Below are 14,859 nucleotides of genomic sequence, written 5' to 3'. Positions count from 1 at the left end.
GAATACCATATTTTAAGCATTGTTTTCAAATGGAAATATTGTCTTTGTCAAAAAGGATGTTTATTAAGGAGTTTAGACTTCTGTGATCCATAACATTGTTTAGATAATCTTCGGCAAAATCACATAACCACTTATTTGTCGACGCGTTTCGAACCAACCAGTGTGGTTCATCGTCAGGACAAGTTGAAGAACCGATCCGGCTTAGCCTGATTAAATAGAGTGTGCAGAGACTCCAACAACTATAATGCTAACGGCTAATTTTGACCTAATGATCCTGGTCAAACCCCTAAAATAGTTAATTAATATTTCTCGAAATAGGTAAATAAAGGCATTCATTTGTTAATTAAAAATAGATATATTATTATTATTCTCTCAAATATTAAGAGAATTCATAGTATAATATTAATATTTTACTCTAATGGTCATTAATAAAATATCTATATTAAATAATCTATATTTAATATTATTCCAATATAATACAAGTAAAAGGTAATCAATTATTTTTAGAATATAGTTACCTAGATAATTGAGTAATAATTATTCAATTGTCCTTGGTAAGTTAGAATTTCATTATTTTGTTTTTTAGATTATATCATATTTATTATTTAAATATAATGGTCCATTAAGATAATAATAATATATGTTTAATAATAATCTATATCTAATTTATAATCCCAAACAAATTGTTAAATCAATATTATTCCTAGAATTTAGTCACAATAGGTAAATACCATAGTATAGGATGTTCTCATTTAAAAAAAAAAACTAGTAACGACTTTGAACAAAATTTAATATTCATAAAGGACTTTAAATTCAAACACATCTTATAATTGTGATTAAAAAACACAATTTTAATCTTTGTTGAAAATATCACCAGTTCAATGTTGGTGGTACTCTCAATATTAATAAAACATATATTGAAATGGGTCATTACCTTTCGAATATTTCCTCATGCATAATATATTATTAACAAAAATATTAATTTCCATTTAAATAGTAAACTACTTTTTCTTAGGTTAATGCAAAATCTTATGAAGTTGGAAATGGTTTTTGTGAAACTATACAAAATTTCAATTGTGGTGACATCAATCGCCAACTATCTCAAAGGCTTGCAGTGATAGAATTCAAGACCTTCAATAGTAGAGGCATTAAATGAAACAATTCAAATATCTAAGCAAAGTTAGACAAAATTCATTATGCAAATACAATTCCTATGATGAAAACTATCTACAAAACTTGCTTCCAGGAGGTGGTTGGCCCTTTCCACTCTTGGAGAAAAAGTTTAAACTAATTTAGTAATGTTAGAGATGAAAGAACACCATAATAATTCACAGAGAAATTAATGTTGAACTGAAATTATGTATTGAGGTTCAAAATATAAATTCAAATCTCATATACCTCATTATTGTAATGTCTTTTGAGGCAAAGCTTTACAAAAAAATATGTCTCTTTCTCTTCAATCATTCTCCTCCCCCCTTATACAAAACACATCGGGCCTTTAAAAATGTTCAACCAATGGAAGCTAGCTCTAACTGATTTAACCAGAGAAAGAAAATGTAGGTTTTAACCCCGTACAAAAATTACCTACATACCAATTCTAAAACACAGGAAATAAATAATGCGAGAGCATAACACATAAAACACATATACACAGAGATTTTCCCCTGGATCACAAAACTGGGACTACCAGATTGATTTTTCATTATGTTCCTTTCAATATTACAATACATATATACATGTCAAAGCATCCAATACCATGGACCAAAAACCATCGCGCCCAAAACCATGTGCAAAAACCATGCAAAAAACCATAGGTAGGTTCGCCCCACCTAATATAGGGTCCAAAAAAAATTTCCCAGGGCATTGCCCCGGACCCCATTGCTCTGAGAGAACTTCTCAGAGCTCACAAATTTTGTCAATGCATCTACAATATTCTTCAAAGTATCCACCTTTACCAGTAACACCTCTTTGTCTTCTATCATATCCCTCACAAAGTGATACTAAACATCAATATGCTTTGTCTTTGAATGGTAAGCAGGGTTCTTTGCCAAGAAAATTGCACTTTGGCTGTCACAGTCTATCCTTATACCTCCTTGTACTAACCCCATACTTGAACACAATCTCTGCAACCAAACTAATTCCTTGCTTGCATGAGTGGCTGCTATGTATTCTGCCTTTGTAGTTGATAGTGCCACTACAGATTGTTTCTTACTCATCCAAATGAATGCACCTCCAAATAGGTTAGACACATACCAACTTGTAGATCTTCAATAATCGAGATATCCAACCCAGTCTACATCAACAAAGCCATGAATATCCAAAACTCTGGCCAATCCTAGTCTTCCTTGGTAGCACAAACCATAATCACGAGTGCCATGCAAATACCTGAAAACCTGCTTCACTGTTGTCCAATGCTCCTTCCTTAGTTTTGACAATAACTTGCTCAATACTCCCAATGCATGTGCAATGTCTGGTCTAGTACAGACCATCACATACCTCAGGTTAATGACTACACTTGCATATGGGACACGGGACATGTCCTCTTCCTCTTCTTGTGTCTTGGGACACTGTTCAATAGATAACTTTACACCTATAGGAATAGGAACCTTCACCGATTTACTATCCTGCATATTAAGCCTTTGCAATATTTTCTTGGCATACTTCCTCTAGTTTAACCAGAGCTTCCTCTTTGCCCGACCTCTTCTAATTTCCATGCCCAAACTATAGTTTGCAGCGCCAATATCATTCATGTCGAATTTGGAGGACAATTGGGTCTTCAAATCCTGGATAATTTCTTTGTCATTTGCAACCAGAAACATGCCATCCACATATAAGACCAGATAAATAACATGGTCACCAATTAATTTAAAATACATGCAGTGATCTGCTTTGCTTCTGGTGAAGCCATGTCCCCGTATAAATGTATCACATTTTGGATACCACATCCTTTGTGACTATTTTAGCCCATACAAAGACTTCTTTAATTTGCATACCAGTTATTTCTTACCCTTCACTGCAAAGCTTTCATGCTGCTTCATGTAGATCTCCTCTTCCAGATCCCCTTGGAGAAATGTTGTCTTCACATCTATCTGTTCTGCCTCAAAATCAAAAGTAGCAGCAACAAATAAAAGTAATCTAATAGAAGCTACCTTGGAAAGAGGAGAAAAAATATCACCAAAATCAATTCTCGACACCTAGGAATAACCTTTTGCTACCAACTAATCTTTGTATTTCTCCACCTTCCCTTCTTCATTTGTCTTCTTCTTGAACGCCCATTTGCTGCCAATGGGTTTCCATCCAGCCGACAACTCCACCAGATCCCGAGCCTCACTTTTGTGCAAAGATACCATTTCATCAACCATGGCCTCTTTCGAGAGATTTCCATCCTCTGAATAATTGTTTCCTTCATAGTTCTAGGATCATCATCAGTAATAGATAAAGAAATATTTGAATAGAAAGAAAATGGACTATACCTTTCTGGCTGCCTTCTTTCTTGAACTGATCTTCTCACAACCGGAGTTTGTGGCTCTTCATCTTCTTATTCCTCTTCTGCAATAGAGTCTAATTCTTCCTCCTTTAGTTAAAACTCTATCTTCTCAGGTTCCTTTGATGGGACTTCATGTTTAATAACATTTTTCACCTCTCTGAACACCACATCTTAGCTATACACAACCTTCCTTGTTACTGGGTTCCAAAGCTTATAACCCTTTAAACCATCCTTATACCAATATAGATGCACTTTTTAGATTTACTATCCAACTTTTTTCTTTTCTCCTTTGGAACATGTACATATGCATCACATCCAAATAACCTCAGATGTGAAAGAGAGAGTTTCTTACCAGTCCATACCTCTTATTGAGTCTTATCCTCCATCGCTAATGAAGGTGATCTATTGACCAGGTAACATGCTGTCTCCACCAACTCTCCCCATAATTCTTGTCCTAACCTGACATTGTTGAGCATGATTCTTGCCCTTTCCATCAATGTCTTGTTCATTCTTTCTACAATTCCATTTTTCTCAGGTGTGTACGGAGTAGTCTTTTGTCGTGCTATACCACACTTCTTACAAAATTATTCAAATTCCTTGCTACAAAACTCTTCATTGTTATCTGTCCTTAGCACCTTTATCTTCTTCACTGTCTGGTTTTCGACTAAAGTCTTAAATTCTTGAAACCTCTCAAAGACTTCAGATTTCTTCTTGAGGAAATATATCCATGTATTCCATAAGAAGTCATCTATAAATGATACATAGTACACAAACTTACTTAGTGATGGAACCTTCACAGGTCCAAACACATCACTGTGCACAAGCTCTAATATTTGTTTTGCCCTCTTACCACCAGAGGGGAAACTCACCCGATTCTGCTTCCCATATACACAATTTTCATAGAAATCAAAATCTAGAGAGCTATTAGTCATACCTTCTACCATACCTTTACCATGAAGTATTCGAAGGCCCTTCTCTCCAATATGTCCAAGCCTTTGATGCCATCGCATGGTATTTTATCGAGAGACCACTAGATTTTCTGCTCCACTTTTAGGAACCACAAAAATGTTGCACCCATAAATAACAGTGATACCTTGTAGCTTGTACAGAGTTCCAATCCAAACTCCTCGCATCAATACCAGTGCTCCTCGAACCATCTTTTAGGTATCTTTCTCGAGCACTGTTTTTACACCTGCGTCATCCATCTTGCTTATAAAAATTAGATTTTTGGCCAATGCGGGAATATGCAGAACACCTGGAAGTGTTCTAACCCTTCCACCTTGCAACTTCAACTTTAATTTTCCACGACGAACGATTTTAGCCTTCTTATCATCCCCTAAGAAGACATCACCACCATCATATTTCTCATACTCGCAGAACCACTCTATATGGGGAGTGAAGTGAAAGTATGCACTTGAGTCAATCACCATGCCTCATGATCTACATATGTACTTGAAGAAGACAAGTATACATCCCCACCTTCATCTGAGGTGGTTTTTTCCTCTGCAGAAGGAGCATCATCAGATCCATTTCCTTTGTCAAGATCTTTAGATTTACAATCCCTTTTGTAGCTCCCTTTCTTTTTGCATTTTCGGACCCTGTAGAGGGGGCTACCCGTCCCCCTCAAACGCCTTGGATAGGGGGGGCTATTGCCCCCCTTGTGACCCCCCCGCTGTGCAATCGACGCAACGAAGGGGCAGCTCCACCCCCCCTCTAAGCCCCCAATTAACTAAGGGGGCTGGTTGTGGAAAGAATATAACACAACCCCACGTTTTCGCACTTGTCGTTTTATTTCCACAGGGGTCCACAAGAGAGCTTAGTCATTTATCCAGCCCTGCAATGCCCATTGTTTATCTACACCAAGAGAACTTCTCAGAGCTCACAGATTTTGTCAATGCATCTACAGTATGCTTCGAAGTGTCCACCTTTACAAGCAACACCTTTTTTACTTCTATCATATCCCTCACAAAGTGATACTGAGCATCAATGTGCTTTGTATTTGAATGGTAAGCAGGGTTCTTTGCCAAGAAAATTGCACTTTGTTTGACACGTTCTATCCTTATAGCTCCCTATACTAACTCCATACTTGAACAAAATCTCTGCAACCAAAATTTCAATTGTCGTGACATTGATCACCAACTATGTCAAAGCCTTGAAGTGATAAATTCAAGACCTTCAATAATAGAGGCATTAAATGAAATAATTCAAATATCTAAGAAAAGTTAGACAAAATTTATTGTGTAAATACAATTCCTATGATCAAAAATCTACAAAACTTGTTTCCAGGTGGTGGTTGGCCCTTTCCACTCTTGGAGAAAAAGTTTAAACTAATTCAGTAATGTTAGAGATGAAAGAACACCATAATAATTCACATAGAAATTAATGTTGAACCGAAATTATGTATTGAGGTTCAAAAGATAAATTCAAATCTCATATAACTCATTATTGTAATGTCTTTTGAGGCAAAGCTTTACAAAACATTGTGTCTCTTTCTCTTCAATCATTCTCCTCCCCCCTTATACAAAAGACGTCAGGCCTTTAAAAATGTTCAACCGATGGAAGCTAGCTCTAACTGATTTAACCAGAGAAAGAAAATGTATGTTTTAACCCCGTACGGAAATTACCAGCATATGAATTCTAAAACATAGAAAATAAATAATGCGAGAGCATTTAACACATAAAACACATATACATAGAGATTTTCCCTTGGATCCCAAAATTGGGACTACCAGATTGATTTTTCATTATGTTCCTTTCAATATTACAATACATATATACATGCTGAAGCATCCAATACCATGGACCAAAAACCATCATGGCCAAAACCATGTGCAAAAACCATGCACAAAACCATAGGTAGGTTCGCCCCACCTAATATAGGGTCCGAAAAAAATTTCCCCAAGGCGCCGCCCCAGACCTCGTTGCTCTGAGAGAACTTCTCAGAGCTCACAAATTTTGTCAATGCATCTACAATATTCTTCAGAGTATCCACCTTTACCAGCAACACCTCTTTGTCTTCTATCATATCCCTCACAAAGTGATACTGAACATTAATGTGCTTTGTCTTTGAATGGTAAGCAAGGTTCTTTGCCAAGAAAATTACACTTTAGTTGTCACAGTCTATCCTTATAGCTCCCTATACTAACCCCATACTTGAACACAATCTCTGCAAACAAACTGCTTCCTTGCTTGCATGAGTTGCTGCCATGTATTTTGCGTCTGTAGTTGATAGTGCCACTACAGATTGTTCCTTACTCATCCAACTGACTTCACCTCCAAATAGGTTAAACACATACAAACTTGTAGATCTTCTCTAATCAAGATATCCAACTGAGTCTGCATCAACAAAGCCATGAATATCCAAAAATTTGTCCAATCCTGGTCTTCCTTGGTAGCACAAACCATAATCACTAGTGCCATGCAAATACTTGAAAACCCGCTTCACTGTTGTCCAATTCTCCTTCCCTAGTTTTGACAATAACTTGCTCAATACTCCCAATGCATGTGCAATGTCTGGTCTAGTACCGACCATCACATACATTAGGCTAACGACTACACTTGCATATGGGACACGGGACATGTCCTCTTCCTCTTCTTGTGTCTTGGGACACTGTTCAACAGATAACTTTACACCTACAAGAATAGGAACCTTCACGGGTTTACTATCCTGCATATTAAACCTTTGCAATATTGTCTCGACATACTTCCTCTAGTTTAACCAGAGCTTCCTCTTTGACCGACCTCTTTTAATTTCCATGCCCAAACTATAGTTTGCAGCTCCAAGATCATTTAGGTCAAATTTAGAGGACAATTGGGTCTTCAAATCCTGGATGATATCTTTGTCATTTCCAACCAACAACATGCCATCCACGTACAAGACCAGATAAATAACATGGTCACCAATTAATTTAAAATACACACAGTGATCTGCTTTGCTTCTAGTGAAGCCAAGTCCCCATATAAATGTATCAAATTTCTGATACGACATCCTTGGTGATTGTTTTAGCCCATACAAAGACTTCTTTAATTTGCATACCAGTTATTTCTTACCCTTCATTGCAAAGCCTTCATGTTGCTTCATGTAGATCTCCTCTTCCAAATCCCCGTGGAGAAATGTTGTCTTCACATCCATCTGTTCTGCCTCAAAATCAAAAGTAGTAGCAATAGATAAAAAGTAATCTAATAGAAGCTACCTTGGCAAGAGAAGAAAGAATATCACCGAAATCAATTCTTGGCACCTAGGAATAACCTTTTGCTGTCAACTGAGCTTTGTATTTCTCCACCTTTCCTTCTTCATTTGTCTTCTTCTTGAACACCCATTTGCTGCCAAAGGGTTTCCGTCCAGCTGATAACTCCACCAGATCCCAAACCTCATTTTTGTGCAAAGATGCCATTTCATCAACCATGGCCTCTTTCGAGATTTTTCCATCCTCTGAATCATCTGTTTCCTTCACAGTTTTGGATCATCATCAGTAATAGATAAAGAAATATTTGAATATAAAGAAAATGGACTATACCTTTTTGGTTTCTTTCTTTCTCGAACTAATCTTCTCACAACCGGATTCTGTGGCTCTTCATCTTCTTATTCCTCTTCTGTGGTAGAGTCTGATTCTTCCTCCTTTAGCTAAAACTCTATCTTCTCAGGTTCCTTTGATGGGAATTCATGTTTAATAACATTTTTCACCTCTTTGAACACCACATCTTAGCTTTACACAACCTTCCTTGTTACTGGGTTCCAAAACTTATAACCCTTTAAACCATCCTTATACCAATATAGATGCACTTTTCAGATTTGCTATTTAACTTTGTTCTTTTCTTCTTTGGAACATGTACATATGCATCACATCCAAATAACCTTAGATGTGAAAGAGAGAGTTTCTTACTAGTCCATACCTCTTATTGAGTCTTATCCTCCATCACTGATGAGGGTGACCTGTTGACCAGGTAACATGCTGTCTCCACCACCTCTCCCTAGAATTCTTGTCATAACCCGACACCGTTGAGCATGCTTCTTGCCCTTTCCATCAACATCTTGTTCATTATTTCTGCAACTCCATTTTCCTCAGGTGTATATGGAGTAATCTTCTGTCATGCTATACCACACTTCTTACAAAATTCTTCAAATTCCTTGCTGCAAAACTCTTCACCATTATCTGTCCTTAGCACCTTTATCTTCTTCACTGTCTGGTTTTCCAATAGAGCCTTAAATTCTTTAAACCTCTCAAAGACTTCAGATTTCTTCTTGAGGAAATATATCCATGTATTCCTTAAGAAGTAATTTATAAATGATACATCGTACACAAAATTACCCAATGATGGAACCTTCACAGGTCCAAACACATCACTGTGCACAAGCTCTAATATCTGTTTCACCCTCTTACCACTAGAGGGGAATCTCACCCGATTCTGCGTCCCATATACACAATTTTAACAGAAATCAAAATTCAGAGAGCTATTAGTCATACCTTCTACCATACCTTTACCCTCGAAGTATTCAAAGGCCCTTCTCTCGGACAATATGTCCAAGCCTTTGATGCCATAGCATGGTATTTTATCAAGATACCACCAGATTTTCTGCTCCACTTTCAGGAACCACATAAGTGTTCCAATCCGAACTCCTCACATCAATACCAGTGCTCCTCAAACCATCCTGTAGGTATCTTTCTCAAGCACTGTTTTTACACCTACATCAACCATCTTGCTTATAGAAATCAGATTTCTGGCCAATGGAGGAATATGCAAAACACCTGGAAGTGTTCTAACCCTTCCACCTTGCAACTTCCACATTAATTTTCAACGACGAATAATTTTAGCCTTCTTATCATCCCCTAAGAAGACATCACCACCATCATATTTCTCATACTTGCAGAACCACTCTCTATGGGGAGTGAAGTGAAAGGATGCACCTAAGTCAATCAACCATGCCTCATGATCTACATGTGTACTTGAAGAAGCCAAGTATACATCCCCACCTTCATTTGAAGTGGTTTTTTCCTATCCAGAAGGAGCATCATCAGATCCCTTTCCTTTGTTAAGATCTTTAGATTTACAATCCCTTTTGTAGTGCCCTTTCTTTCTGCATTTTCATACCCCATAGAGGGGGGATTCCCGCCCCCCTCAAACCCCTTGGATAGGGGGGGTTGTTGCCCCCCTTGTGACCCCTTTGTTGTGTAATCGGCACAACAAAGGAGCGGCTCCAACCCCCCTCTAACCCCCCAGTTAACTAAGGGGGCTAGTCATGGAAAGAATATAATAGAACCCCACGTTCTCCCACTTGTCGTTTTATTTCCATAGGGGGCCATAAGAGAGCTTAGTCATTTATCCATCCCTGCAATGCCCATTGTTTCTCTACACCAAGAGAACTTCTCAGAGCTCACAGATTTTGTCAATGCATCTACAATATGCTTCGAAGTGTCCACCTTTATAAGCAACACCTTTTTTACTTCTATCATATCCCTCACAAAGTGATACTGAACATCAATGTGCTTTGTATTTGAATGGTAAGGAGGGTTCTTTGCCAAGAAAAGTGCACTTTGGCTGTCACAGTCTATCCTTATAGCTCCCTATACTAACTCCATACTTGAAAACAATCTCTGTAACCAAATTGTTTCCTTGCTTGCATGAGTGGTTGCCATGTATTATGCCTATGTAGTTGATAGTTCCACTATAGATTGTTTCTTACTCATCCAACTAAATGCACCTCCAAATAGGTTAAAAAATAGCCACTTGTAGATCTTCTCTGATCTAGATCTCCAGCCCAGTCTGCATCAACAAAGCCGCGAATATCCAAAACTCTGTCCAATCCTGGTCTTCCTTGGTAGCACAAGCCATAATAATTAGTGCCACACAAATACCTAAAAACCTTCACTACTGTCCAATGATCCTTCCCTGATTTTGACATAAACCTGCTCAATACTCCCATTGCATGTGCAAGGTCTGGTCTAGTATAGACCATCACATACATCAGTCTACTGACTACACTTGCATATGGAACACAGGATATGTCCTCTTCCTCTTCTTGTGTCTTGGGACACTGTTCAACATATAACTTTACACCTATAGGAATAGGAACCATCACCGGTTTATTATCCTGCATATTAAACTTCTGCAATATTGTCTCAACATACTTCCTCTGGTTTAACCAGAGCTTCCTCTTTGCGCAATCTTTTTTAATTTCCATGCCCAAAATATAGTTTGCAGCACCAAGATCTTTCATGTCGAATTTGGAGGACAATTGGGTCTTCAAATCCCGGATAATTTCTTTGTCATTTCCAACCAACAACATGTCATCCACATACAAGACCAGATAAATAAAATGGTCAGCAATTAATTTAAAATACACACAATGATCTACTTTTCTTTTGGGGAAGCCAAGTCCCCGTATAAATGTATGAAATTTCTGATAGCACATCCTTGGTGATTGTTCTAGCCCATACAGAGACTTCTTTAACTAGCATATTAGTTCTTTCTTACCCTTCACCACAAAGCCTTCAGGTTTCTTCATGTGGATCTCCTCTTCTAGATCCTCGTGGAGAAATGTTGTCTTCACATCCATCTGTTCTACCTCAAAATCAAAAGCAGAACCAACAGATAAAATTAATCTAATATAAGCTACCTTGGCAAGAAGAGAAAAAATATCACCAAAATCAATTCCCAACACCTGGAAATAATCTTTTTCTACCAACCGAGCTTTGTATTTCTCCACCTTTCCTTCTGCATTTGTCTTCTTCTTGAACACACAATAGTTCTACAAATCCATGTTTCTCTTTAAAAGATCTAACACAATAGTTATATCTTCATACATGTAATCAACTATTGTTTCTATGCTTCTACATATGTGTTCTTTTCACATAGTTATTTTCAAGAACCTAACATAGTTTCTCTATCATTTATGTACAAAGTTATTATGCATTTGTTTCTAAAAAAATATCATAACAAAGTTCTCATTTATTTGTTTTCAAGAAAACATCATAATCGACCTTTAGCTCTTCTAATTTGTTCCAAAGGTTGTTTCTAGGAATCATATCGAAAGCCTTTAAAAAGTCCACAAAGCAACAAAAGAGATTGGATTTATCATTGAGGCATTCCTCCACAATGATCCTAAGCATAATGAGGTGGTCTGTTGTTGAGTGCTTCTTTCTAAAACCCGCTTGGCCTTTAGCACGCTTACCTTCACTTTCAAGCTATATGCTCAACTTCCTTTCCAAAATAATACCATATAACTTGGATAGGAGAGGGATGATCATAATTGTCCGATAATTAGAGGGGTCATTTGTATCCCCACTTTTAAAAATAGGGATAATGAGGCTTTGAGTCCATGGTTTAGGGAACCCTTGCTTGACTGCTTGATTGAAAAGCTTGTGAATGTGGGGGATGAGGACAAGACCTCCAATTTTTAAGATTTCTTCCTGGTAACCTTCAATGTCCTTAGCTTTCCCATTAGCCAAGCGATTAACCCCAAAATCAATGTCTTCTAATGAGAAAAATTCTTTCGTTGTGAGCACGGTTTCAAAGTTATCCATGACATTTGGAGATTCATAAAGATTTTTAGGATAAGAATTCCAATCGTGTAAAGCAATTTCATTATTATCTTTAGTTTTCCTAGTTAGAATCTGCCTCCAAACTTTCTTAGGAGCTACCTTAGAGAGGTGTAAGAGATCCTCTTGTCTTTTACGAATATACTGCCTTTTTTTCCTTTTAGTTAGGGCTTTGTATATTTTTATCTTTCCAATTTTAAGAGATTCATCAACAACTTCCTTAATTGCTCTACTCGCACTTTTACAATCTTTGTCATAACATGGGTTGGTTTTGCTATTTCTTTTATTACTTGAAACTCCAATTGAGAACTTGTTAATAGAGGAGAAGGTTGTAGTAAAATTATGATAGAGATCTTCTATGTTGTCTATACTAGATAAAGGAAGCAAATTAGTTTTTAATTCATTTAGAAAGAGATCTTTTTTATTTCTATCAAAGATTGACTTCTTTTGGCTATAAGGATTATATTCTATGGGATATCTATGCATGAAAAAATTGAGAGCTATAAGTAAAGGCCTATGATCAGAGTCAGGCTCGTGGTCGTTTAAGATGTCAAAATTTGTTATTTCATTGTATAGAGGGAGATCGGAGATAACATAGTCTACCATGCTCCTACCAAGCCTATGGATGCAGGTCACCTGGCTAGAATTGGGCCACTTCTTTAGACCGTTGCAAATCATGAGATCTTGAGCACTACAGAGCTTGACTAGCTCCAACCCAAACAAATTCTCCCCAAGGTCTTCAGAGCTCCTTTTGTGTTGGCTAGCTAGAGGAAGGTCTTCGTCTAACCATGTGGAGTACTAAATGAATATATATGTATATTATGAAACATCTATATATCAAAAACCTTAAATCATTAATATAATATGGAATAATATGTAAATATATACTTTCAAAATTAAATATAAATATATAAATAAACAGTTAATTAGTTATTATGCAAGTTAGTTATTATACATATCAATATAGACATAGGTTGTAAAATAAACATCATATATGTTCAAAAAGAGTTGTTTTGTTTTCTGCTTCAATCTTCAACTAGTTCAATAAAAGAATGATGATAGGACTCACAGAATTGGTCACTATGATGCTCTCTTATCAACCAAGGCCCATAACCCAAGTGTAGGTCTTCTTTGGAAAGATTGTCTACATCTCTATTGAGTTTCCTATTAATATGAGAAATAATGAAATTATGAAAAACATCTTTTAATATAATAACTTTGCTTAGCAAAGGAATTAGAGCTAAATGGTGACATCCGTAAAGTTCTTTAACCCAGTTGACAATGAGCAATATATGTATCTAATGAACTCCCTTTTACATAAAATTGAGGCTCTTTAATTCTGCATAGCTATTAGATCCAGCTCCAAGCCCCATTTTGAGGACAAATGAATGGCTTGTACATAGGAATAATATGGCTCCCCCACTACATAAATTTGACTCTCTCTGAGATGTCTTGTCAAAATAAGCCAAAAGCTTATCCTATTTATGTGATCATGTTAATCTCTCTCTTGTTTTGTGCTTAAGTTTTTTTTGGAAGCATTATTTCTAGCTAACCAAATGCCTCAACAAAAAAGTAAAGGGATAATGATATAGGTGATTTACTCATTAATTTTCTCTCTACATAATGCACATCTATCAACATGTGTCATATTGACGCAGGAGGCTGATGAAAACAAGGTGGCAGTCTTAAAAATAGGCTATTGGTTACTTTATAACCAATTAGATGCTTTCAAGAGGATTCTGTTCGTGGCTTACTTTACATTGAGGGTCCCACTTTTCTTCTAAACACGTCGGTCCCACGTTGACTTTCCCTTTAGAAACAATGCTTCACTCTACGTCGTTGATCTCTTCTCTCTAGATCTAACGATCAACACTCAACCCGATCAACAAAACACTTCGGGATCACTCTACGTCGTTGATCTCTTCTCTCCAAATCTAACAGTCATCATTCACCATGATCAACAAAACAGTCTGTTGATCCTCCACCATTGATCTAAGCGCGCTGGATCCAATGATTCACAACAATATCGGGTGAGCCACTTGCTCGGGGATTACCCACCTGATAAAGCAGTTTTCTCTCTCCACCCGAGTGCTATGTGTCGCTTGGTTAGTGGAATCGGGTGACCACCCTGAAATACCACTTACAGCTTTTCATTCGCCCGATAACCACCTGTGCTGATTAAAACCTGCTTTTCCAATATAACCACGTGCATTAAAGCAAACTTAAATAAAGCACTTAATAAGTGTTTTATCGCTTAATTCCAAGATTTACCCTTAACACTAAATGTCTGTGATTTAGTGAAAAACACGTAAATACTGAGATTTACCATAAAAGTATGAAAACACAGAAAATACCTGGTTACAGATACACAAAGGTAAACAAGAGTTTTCACTAGGATTAACACACAAATGCACACTAAACCAAATTTTTCAATATAATACAAGTTACAGAGTCTTGGCCCTCTCGGCTCAATTACAACGATATATTGACCTTTGTCTCAGTCTCAAAACCCTATCTATCACTCAAACTCTCGCCTCTCACTCAATTCTCAATCACCTCAGCTAATCCCTTTCCATTACATTTTCTTCTATTTTATGATTCAAATCCTATTCTAACTGCACTAACAACACCATCTCTATTTTAATCAATCTAATAATCAAATTTCTGTTTTTAAGCTCTATTACACACCTATGCTAACAACTTATCCCTTAGTCTAAAATAATAAAATTTCCTAGCTATTACAATAATGAAGTAAAGCTCATCTTCGAGAGATCCAACCCTCTCTACCAAAACTGACTTCTGACCACTCATGTTAGTGAAATTCAATTCATTTAG

Source organism: Pinus tabuliformis, chromosome 7 (genome assembly GCF_031772625.1).
Source record: "Pinus tabuliformis cultivar Carrire ecotype Pingquan chromosome 7, CPIR1, whole genome shotgun sequence".
Classification (NCBI taxonomy): domain Eukaryota; kingdom Viridiplantae; phylum Streptophyta; class Pinopsida; order Pinales; family Pinaceae; genus Pinus; species Pinus tabuliformis.
Note: the sequence above shows the minus strand (reverse complement) of the source record.